The sequence below is a fragment of the Acipenser ruthenus genome, chromosome 1, assembly GCF_902713425.1.
Source record: "Acipenser ruthenus chromosome 1, fAciRut3.2 maternal haplotype, whole genome shotgun sequence".
NCBI lineage: Eukaryota > Metazoa > Chordata > Actinopteri > Acipenseriformes > Acipenseridae > Acipenser > Acipenser ruthenus.
The window spans coordinates 34,185,930-34,196,726 of NC_081189.1; positions in this window are offsets into that span (position 1 = coordinate 34,185,930).

Below are 10,797 nucleotides of genomic sequence, written 5' to 3' on the forward strand. Positions count from 1 at the left end.
ATTATGATATACTCAAAAACTGGAAGCGAAAGAATGTTGTTTGCAAGTTTTATCAGAATTGGACAAGAGGTTCTCTAGATATATGCAAAACTCTACAATGTGACATACAGTAATCCATCACATATCCGACTGCGGTGGGACCAGAGTAAGGGTGGATATGTAAAAAGTCGGTTGAATGAATCCTGTTTTAAATACCATTATACACAGCTGTAACAATTACTATATTCACACAATTATTGTTTTGAGATTCAGCTTTTATTAGGGAGCTCCCCTAAATCCATTGTTTAGAAAGATACAGGGTATTAATGCTTGTGACAGGGTAGCCGCCTGCCATGTGGGTGCGTGCATTCGCTGCTGAGTGACAGGCAGGAGATCGAGACGGAGGTTGAAGATGATACGCCCTGTAGGCGAACAGGATTTATTTACATATCAAGTCGACACACTGAACAGCTCACATGACACTACCAGCAATGGCAGCGCACAGAGCACATACAACACAATGTACAAAAACCTTCTGAACTAATTATATCAATCTCTGAACTAATTATTTTCTGTTCAATAATAAACTAACGTTGCTGAAGAGGTTGATCAAGGCGGATAAACGGTTGGGGCAGATATGTGATGGGCAGATACACAAGGGATTACTGTATATAGAGTTTGTATGGACATTTGTTGGCTCACTTCGATTATATTCCCTGGTGGGATAATCATCCCTAGCAGAGGGGCTTGTTCATCTCCTCGTCTGTACAAAGCTAGCAATCGCATAACCAGACTGTGTTTGTTCAATGTTACTGCCTAGCAACTCATCCACAGCTGAAGTCATTCTTGCTATTCCATGACAGTAGAAATAAAGAAGACCGAGGGGACTTGTATTATCAACATAGGGGAAGGTAATACTTGCAGTAAAACCTGAGGATGTTTACCATTTTTATAGTTACAATGTTTGCTAAAGTCACAGCAGAGTACAGACTAAAGCTAATGATAATAATGTTGGTTATTATTTGCCATCACTGTTGCAGGCATTTTCTTGTCAAAAAAGCAAAACATGTAATAAAAATGTACTCATTTTTGACTTGGCATTGCCTTGAAGTGCCGAAAGTGTAACTTCAGTTGTAAGACAGATTTATAATTAAAATGATCGGCTGACAGGAAATGGCTCCCAGTGATTTTGTCTGTTATCATGAAGGCAGTCTGACACATGTACCAGAACTTCACTGTTTCAAAATGTCTAGAAAGCTTCAGGAGCTCCTGTCATTTCAGAGATGTTGTTATATGTGTTCACCTTGCTTGCCAGCGGCTGGTAAATAGGTAGCACTTGGCAAAGTTGGGATGGAAGACCTTGACATGTAATTAAACACAATGGATTACATGACTGGGGTGAAGAAACATTTAAGCCTTACCAACTGTTGTTAACATTTTAGGCACAGTATTATTATCCTGTTTAATAGGACTACTTAAAGGAGGGGTCCTGGCAGAAAAGCAGAAGTTATACTCCAGTCAGGCAGTGTACAATATAAAGCTGGACATTACACAAAGATTCTCAAACAGTTTTTATTAGTGTGTCTAACAGGGGGGTGATAGGAGTGCGGGTATCCGCTGACAGACAGGACAGAGACTGGAGACTGTCTTTGGCCGCACAGGCGTGCAGGATTTATTTGCAATATTTACAATGTTCTGTTGCAGTAGTAGGTAGCTGCCACTAGGGTACCAGCAATGGTAGTCCTAGTGCAGGAGAACATACACACAAGTGTAAACAAAATAAATAATACAAAAAGGGAAAACAAAACACTGTACAAAAACACAGCAAACAGGCAAAAGGTGTCTGACAGTAGTTTGGCCAAGCGCTACTCCCTTTATACAGGGAGGCCCCCCACCAGGAGCCTATTCTGTCTACACATTAAATTCAATTTTGAGTGGGATTAGAATCCGCTAAACTATTAATTAATTTTATAATGAATATTATTTTTTAAGTCTGGGGTGTTTTAGATGTGCCTTTTAAAGGCATCTAAATAATGTACAGTAAATTACTTAATTTAGTACTGATAACCCTTTATGTATTGAAGACATTTCAGATAAAAAGTTCTAAGAGCAATAAACCACCCAAACTACTGAATGTGTGTTGAAATATTACTTTGAATTGTTTATCCTCTATGTGAACTACTTATTTACAGTGACAGTAGAGTTTAACTGTACAGTATCTTGTTGTTTGTCTTCTTTGAACATGCTTTTCTCTGATTAAATTAATGTGTTTTATTAAAGCTGCAGTCTTCAATAGGTGTTATGGCTTACTCAGATATACTGTAGGTTGAGCAAATTGACCCCTAACTCCTACCAAGTTTGGAGAATCAGACCCTATGAGATTAAGTTGTGAATCTCTATTGCTGTCCACCTGATTTAGAACCTATTGCAAGTTTAAATTCAGTTCAATTGCAAGAACTTGAAATAAATTAAGCCTTTATTGATTCTTGCAAGATTTCCACTATTACTCAGTTAGTTTCATTTCAGGAAGCAGGCATAACTCCCAGGGGCAATTCAAGGCACAATGTTACAATTGCCTAGAATAGGATTCCAAAACCATGACTTATCTTAATTTGAATAGAAAATTGATTTTGCAAACTGGATCCCCATTGAGATTCTGGAGCATAACAGAGTCTAACATTAATGAAAATAGAGTTCTCTTCGTTTGCTTTTACCATAAGGCAAAATACAATCCCAAAGTGTCCAGGCAGTGTCTGGTTCATCCCTTATTGGTGCAGTGTGGGCATTAGGTCACAGAAGGTTATTTTTTCCCAATGAGTACGATCACAGTGGTTATAAAAATAACACTTCTGATTATAGCTTGTGTTTTTACATTTAGTTCTGTTTCTTGGAAGCTGTGTAATTGTCAGCATCATTCATGTCACGCTGCGTGGTATTTGCTACCGGAAATGTGACATTTGTTCCAGAAAAATGGACCAAAAAAAGTCAGCTGAAGCCCTGAATATGTTATGTAATCCTTGTTCTTTATTGCAGACCTATTGAAGAAGTCAGCAAACTCCACAGGTTCCTTCCCACACAGGCAGTATGCATGCTGCCTACAAATGTACATCACAAAGTAAATAACAATAGAGGTGTAGAAACTAAACAATACAGTATTGTAATTGCAACTAACAACCAACAACAAGGTGCCTTGTTAAAATATGCTTTTGGTCTACTGGCTTTGGCTTTCCCCAACATATTATGATTTCATCTGTATGTGGGAACTGCAATCTCTGTGATGTCACAATTCCTGTCTGGAGTTCAGTCTTCTCATAAGATTATATGATTGCATTTTGATAGGCTCATGGTGCTATCTCGAGTTCATTTCCAGTAATTTTACTAAATGTTAAAGGTTCTGAAGTTGGGCCCTGAGTTCTGAAGATGGGCCTTGTCTTTATAGTTTTCCCATCATTTTAGTCAAATGTCTCTGATTTCTTTCTTCCATTTCACAAACATTGTACGTTTTATACCTATGTTACTTGATGCAGATGCTCATTCTTGTTTTTGTCAGTACAAGATTGGATTGTTCTAATTCTCTTTTTGCAGGTCTCTCTTGTTCAGCTTGTTCAAAATGCTGCAACAATAATTTTTACCTTGAGCTAAATTGCTTCAGAATATTACAAGAGTTATACATTCTTTGCAGTGGTTGCCAGATTGATTTGGAATTGATTTTAAGATTGTGCATTTAACCTGCAAGCCGTTGTCTGGCCTTCCCTCTTCTTACCTCACATAACTTCCTATCTCCCTGATTGTACGTTGAGATCTCAGAAAGCTGGCCTCAGTGGTATGTATGCCCAACTTAACTTATATGGACTAATTTGTTTATTAGGATCAAAAGTATCAGCCTTATTTATGTATGTATTTCTTAAAGACAAAGAAGCTGGTAACAGTGTTCCGTGTACTTGAACAGACTATAAGGTACCATTTTATTTTATTTTTTTTAATTACATTTTGCAAGCTCATAAATGAAGGAAAAGGTTAACTGAAGTACATATCTGTTTATAAACTGTTATGCTGTGCTTTGTAATAAAATTACTTTGACATTTTTTTTTTTGTATAGGAGTTGAATATAACTGCATCTGCACAGCAAAAAGTTATATTTTACAGTATTGTGGTGTTTACATAATTCCAAATCAGCTTTTGAAAAACGAGCAACTACCAATGTATTTTTCGTTATTTTAGAAGATGAAAAATGAAAAACAAATAACAAACTGGTTATTTGTTCGTTTTTAAAAAGCTGAAAAATGAAAAAAAGAATCCATTCGTTTTTCATTATTCAATAAACGAATAATGAACAATAAACTTGAATCTAACTTCAGGCCGCTAGGCAATCAGGTATTCCACACACCTTTCACATCAACTTGAAACCAGTCAAAGTGATTTATATCTTCCCATTGCAGTTTCATAAAAAGGAACATGTTTGATGGGTTCTTACTTCCAAGGCTGCAGAGAATGAGTTTGTCCTGAACTCAGAGAGCCTCAGCAAATTGCTTGTACTGGGTTTGTAACTTGAAAGATGGAAAGCTGGCAGGAGCTTCCTCCTTATTTTTTGTGTAATGCGTTGTGAGCTGGTTTCTTATTGTTGCAAGAGAAAGAGGCATAAATCCCTCTCCGGAACAAATAACAGTTTTCCTGCGAATAAGATAACAAGACGTGTGAAATGTAGGGTAGCTGCTGTCAATTGCGTATTGCCTGGTACACGATTGGAAAATAAATGAGCAATAATAGAACCAATTAGCCTGATGAATATGCTTGTATCTATGTGTATGAAATATAAGGAGTGCAAACATTTACTCATCTATTAGTAACTGTATTAACAGTATTACTGGTCCCCCTTTTATTAAACATTAAGCCAATAACTCAAAGTGTACTGTCTGTATAGAGAATAAACTTAAAAAGTCACATGACCTTAATATTACAGCCATATTAGGTCAGAGGTTAATGTCATGATCACCAACACATTTCAATGCAGGGATTATATAACCCTGCAAATATGAAGTACTTAATATGAACCTTGAATGATTTCTGAGATATGCAAGAAAACTGGCAAGAAAGGGTTCTTTTTTCTTGTTCGACACCCATGATCAAACTTGACGGAGGGAATCACAGAATACATATGTAAGAATGAACATGTAGTTCTGCTTTGTCATCTTGTGTACAATATGAGGCACGGATGGATTGCTCTGCGTGTTTAGTTTGAATACAAGCAATTTTCCAATACCTGCTGCAGACTGGTGATATATTTTTTTCTTAGGTAAGGGTTAATTGTTACAAAGTAGCCAGGAGGACTGGTAAGGAAACTAATGACATCCCTTTAATGCCTTTTTAATTGGGCTTTAACTGTGGTCTATTAAATATAAGCAACAGACCCTTATGGTTATTCAGAGGCAGTCAGCATGGCCAAAATGTGATTTGGCTTTCGACACTTTTTGAATGGAAATCTCCTGACAGGTGAACCAGTGGGACTGCGAAGCAGCTGGTGATCATATAAATAGTAACTAGAGCCACAAGAATCACCCTCTAGAATTTTAATGTGGCAATGCAGGTTTATTAGTCAATGGTGCAGCTAAACAACCTGTCCATGAAAGATTTTAGGACTAGTGGGAAAACTTCATGTTAGGCTTCAACAAGTGACACAAATCATGTCTAAACTGTGGTGTAGCTGCACTCTTACTGCATTCATGTACAAGAGGTTATATTGCTCCATTACAGGTGTTGACCAGTAAAATATTAACTATTTCACTGCAACATTGTTTTAATCCTTGGCCATATCAAATATACAGACCGCATGCTTTCAGTCACATCATGTTTACATGACTGACTACTGTCAAAGTTATTAACAAACATCTATGACATGATTGATTCACCCTGTGACAGAGAGAGAAGGAATTTGAGCTGCAAATCTCCCTCCCGACCAGAAAGGGTGCTGTGTAAGGTTGGTGGTATGCTTCCCCATAGACTCGACAGTAGGTAGAAACCGGAAGTCGGACATTTTGGAGGAAGCGCATAACTGCAAGTGCTCTGAACAACTCCATTGCGATTGGATAGACCAGGGCGCCGGGCTGATCACAGGGAGGAGTTTGGGAGTACAAAGGGGATGTAGTTACGTGAGTACGGCCCCTTACGCTGGAGACGAAACTAAGCCAGAGCGCTGTGTATTTGTTTTTGTTTGTCTTACGTGTTGTTTGTATTGCAGAGGAGTATTCAGAGCCAGGAGCAGCAGCCACAGAGCCAGCACAAACCCATGAGCACTACCCTCACTGCACAGCACAGACACACCCCACAGAAGAGCACAGTTTTGTGCATGGAGGATTATGGTTATTGTTTTCTGTTCAGGACTATAACCTGCCGTGGTAACCCCTATACCCTCAGTGGTAGGGGGAGGATTTATTATTTATGTGTATTTAATAAACACAGACATTTTGTACTTAAAACTGCTGTCTGGACATTGCACTCTTTACCCACACCACTCGCATCCTGACACACACATAGAATATGTTATAGGGCAAAGGGCACTCCTGCTTTAAATGTAATTTAACAGTTAATCAGTTATAAGTAAAGGATATGTATTATACAGTATTAAACTAAATAATAGTTTATTAATACAGTCTTCTTTCAGTTATTCTTGTAGGGCTGTCTTTATCCAACCAGATACTTTTCCTGATGATCGCTTTGTAGTCAGTGTCATGCTTTAACCTCGTAGACACTACAGAGAAGTGACCAACAAGAAGTGAAACAGTTACAGACTAAGTCAATACTTACATCTGAAAGTAAGACATACAAACTTAGAGCTTTCTTGTAGTTAATGTAGATATAATTTTTTTAAATGAAGATTGACATTTAAATTAGACAGCCAAGGAAACTGTCAGAAGAACGTGTCTGTCACCACAGCACAGTTACATTTGAGTCAGGCAAGACATGCTGACCATAAGTTACACAACTTCTCTGTCATTTGAGAACCTGTGAACTTTACTAGAGGCAATAAGCTTATAGATGTTATATTAAGAAAGATATCTCAAAGTGAGACATTTTAACTCCTCTAAATTCCATGGAAACCAGGCATGGAGATCAGGCATGGGAGAGGACTCAAAGGACAAGTCTTTTTTTCTACACTTTCTCAGTCAATAGTCAATTTCAAGGTGTTAGAACTATTGAAAACCTGAAAATGCAAGGTAATCTGTTATAATGATTATTACAATATAATGTCATGTATCTCTACTATTATATGTTTAAAAATAGCTGCAGATTAGAAAATGTATTAAAACTAATTAAAGTCCCCCCCCCCCAGGTTAAATAATTTAAATAAAAAGGCTACATGTATACAGACAGAGATAGGTGGAGGTAGCAGAGTTAAAATGACATATTGTCACATTATTTAAATAGAACGAGAAAAGCTGTTCAGTCCTGACATTTAGGATTCTCCAGACAGTTATTATTATTATTATTTATTCATTTAGCAGACGCTTTTATCCACAGCGACTTATAGAGACCTCGGGGTGAACTATGCATCACACGAATTGCTCAAAGACAGATAAAGGCAGATTTAGAGAAAAAAGGATAACAACTCAATACGAGAGCAACATAATCCTGAACATCATGGCTCCATCAAATATGCCACTTGCTTTGTTTCTCCGTTCTGTTCCACCTTTCAACTTTGTGGTGTTTCTGATTATTAACAAAGCACTTCACTTGCCACACATACTTTTACAGCTTGTTTTCTGTGTACATAACTTAATAATAAGTTAATAACAGTACCTGTTTATTTTGAGCGAATACAAGACATGTAGCCGACCACAAGGTGGAAGCCTAAACTGAAGGCAGATATTGTGCTATTTGAAAAAGCAAGCTAAATGTTGAATTTAATTAACTGGCTGTGATGTAATGCTTTGTCATTGACCACTGAGGTGTAAGACCATGGGCAGAGCGCTTTTTAAAATGATTGTATGTTTGAAAACAATGGAAAGAGACAGAGAGAACAGGCTGAAGAAAACGCTATTAACCGAAAAACAAAATCTTGAATATCGTTTTCATTCCAGAACTAAATTAATTTTGTTTCCTTTTTTTGTTTTTATTCCATGAAAAATGTTGTTTGTTTTTTTATAGTTCTGGTTCTGTTTCGAATCCCTGAACACAAGCACCAAAAAGCAATTAAAATGACATCTGAAGCTACTTATTCTCTGAAAGAGATGGGATAACAAATGTAGTGAAAAAAATAAAACTATTAAAAAATGTTATGGTACCTGTGTACAAAAATCTTTGAGATTCCTAACTTTTTGTCTATGTCTCCTGGAATGGAACTACGGTTTCAGTCTCACTCAGAACTGAAAGCTTTCAGGGGTTGTCTGTTCCCATCTGCTTTGTGATCAGCCTCCTGTTGCTTGGATTTAAGCCCCCAGCTGGGTTAAGCATATTCCCGGTATTTATTTTATGTCTGCAACACTCTCTGATGGATTTTCCCAAAGCAGCCTGTGGAGTTGTATCTACACTCAGTATCACAGGGTTAAACTTTGCCATTGTTCAGAAATCCACTTTCCTTTCATTTATAGTTAATGTTTGCATTTTACTTTTTCAAACAAGATTAACTTTTTCATTTGGCTGAGTGGTCTTAGGTGTTGTTATGCAGGAAAACTGGCAAAGGCAGGAGAATTCGGCTCCGCAGCGACAATAATTTATTAAACAAAACAGATGAAGCAGGACTATAAACAGGAACAAGAACTTCAAACTATTTGCAGGTAACATAAAAAAAAACAAAATAATGCCTGAATGCAGGTATCAGCACTTTCTTTAGTCACGCTCACACAGGGCACCATGGCTATCCCTAACCTATTTTCCATCTCAGAAACCAAAAGCAAATGAGCAAACTGAAATGCCTGAATGTATACCTGTCCAGGCAACCCCTCCTCCTGATCAACCCAGGTGTATGGGTGAACTTATACAATTCAAATATTTAGTCATTCTAATACAATTCAGATAATTCAATAAATACCTTTACATTTCTATCACTATGGTATAAGGCAGGAGAATTTGGTTCCAGTTGCTCAGCCTATAATAGTACCTACCTATAAGCAAGACTTTTTATAGGGTAGGTATTATAAAGGCTAGAGCCAAAATGGTGCCCATTGCTTTCTCTGTCTGCTACAAAATGGAGACTTCCCATTACAGTTGCTCTGGTTCAGGTAATAATTAACTTATTTGTATAATTATTTAACAACATTTGGATCTGTTTCTAGACTGAACTCATTGCCAAGAAGATAATATCTAGGGCCCATTTGATGGCCAAGCATACCATAGAGTATCGGGTCTCCCTGGGAAACCGTTTTCTACTGATGCAGACAATGGGTCTCAGATCTGGTTCTCCTTGTAACAGCACAGCTCCCAGACCAATTTCAGAAGCATCAGTCTCCACAACAAAGGGTTTGCTGAAATCCGAACACTGCAACACTGGCTCTTTACACAAAGCTTCCTTCAGATCTTTAAATCCTTTGCACTTGTTTGGATGCTACTTTGCAGGTGAGATTTGTTAACTCGACTGCTCTGGATGAGAACACAGGGATGAATCTGTGGTATGAAACAAGGAGACACTTTCTACTGGGCTGGTGTTAGATGACTCAGCTCCAACTCCTCAGGTTGTCCCTCAACCGGGAAGTACTGTTCGGTTGTCTGCTCCTCTTTCTCTTTCACAGCTCTCACAAACAGATGCATGCCATTCTTTCAACAGGTTGACATGGTATATTTGCCAAGGCAGTAATAGGTTATTGGGCCCACTTTCTTCACCACCTTTTATGGACATTCCATTTGGCCAACAATTTGCTCTCTTGGGATGGTAATAACAGCAAGACTTGTCCAGGTTAGAACACTCTGGTTCGAGCTGACTTGTCGTACCATGTTTTCTAAGCTTGTTATGCCTATTTCAAATCCTTCTGCACCCATGTTGACATTTCCTGCAGCCGGTCTTACATCTGCAGGGCTCCCATGTTTCCATCAGAAGGTCTAGGGGATCTCGTACTTGCCTGCCATACAAGAGTTCAAAAGGGGAAAACCCAGTTGAAGCCTGTGGGACTTCTCGTTATGTGATCCTGTCTTCACTATGAATTTGCCCAACATAGACTTCAGGGTACAACTAAAGTGTTTTACCAGCCTGTCAGTCTGAGGGTGATAAGGGGTGGTCTTGATACCTTTTATTCCCATCAACTGATAGACCTGACATAACAGTTTAGACCTGAAATGTGTTTCTTGGTCTGTTATGACTTCCCTGATTCCTAATCTCAAGAACAACTGTACTGAGACAGTAGCTACTTGTATAGTTTTCACATGCCACAAAGGAAAAGCCTCTGCATAATGCATAGCATAATCACAGATCACCAGAATATACTTATTGCGTGCTTTACAACACTCCAAATGACTAACCACATCCCTAGCGATCCTTTCAAACGGCACATCTATGATGGGGAGTGCTGAAAGAGCAGCTTGAGTCACTTTACTGGCTAAGTCAACTGACACTTTGGGCATGATTTAACAAATTCATTGACCTCTGTATACAGGTCTGGCCAATAGAAATGGCTAGCAATGCATACAAGGGGTTTATGTTTCCCTAGGTGCCCTGACCATGGGACAACTAACTGATCTCCCTATTTACGTTGTCTACACACAAGGCCATTGTTCAATAAAAACTGCGCCTCCTGTAATCTCTCCTTGCTCTTAGATAGTTTCTCATTAAGGGGCTTTAATGTTATATCCTCTTGGTGTTATTACTGTAAGTTCTCTGGAACTTCCCAGTCC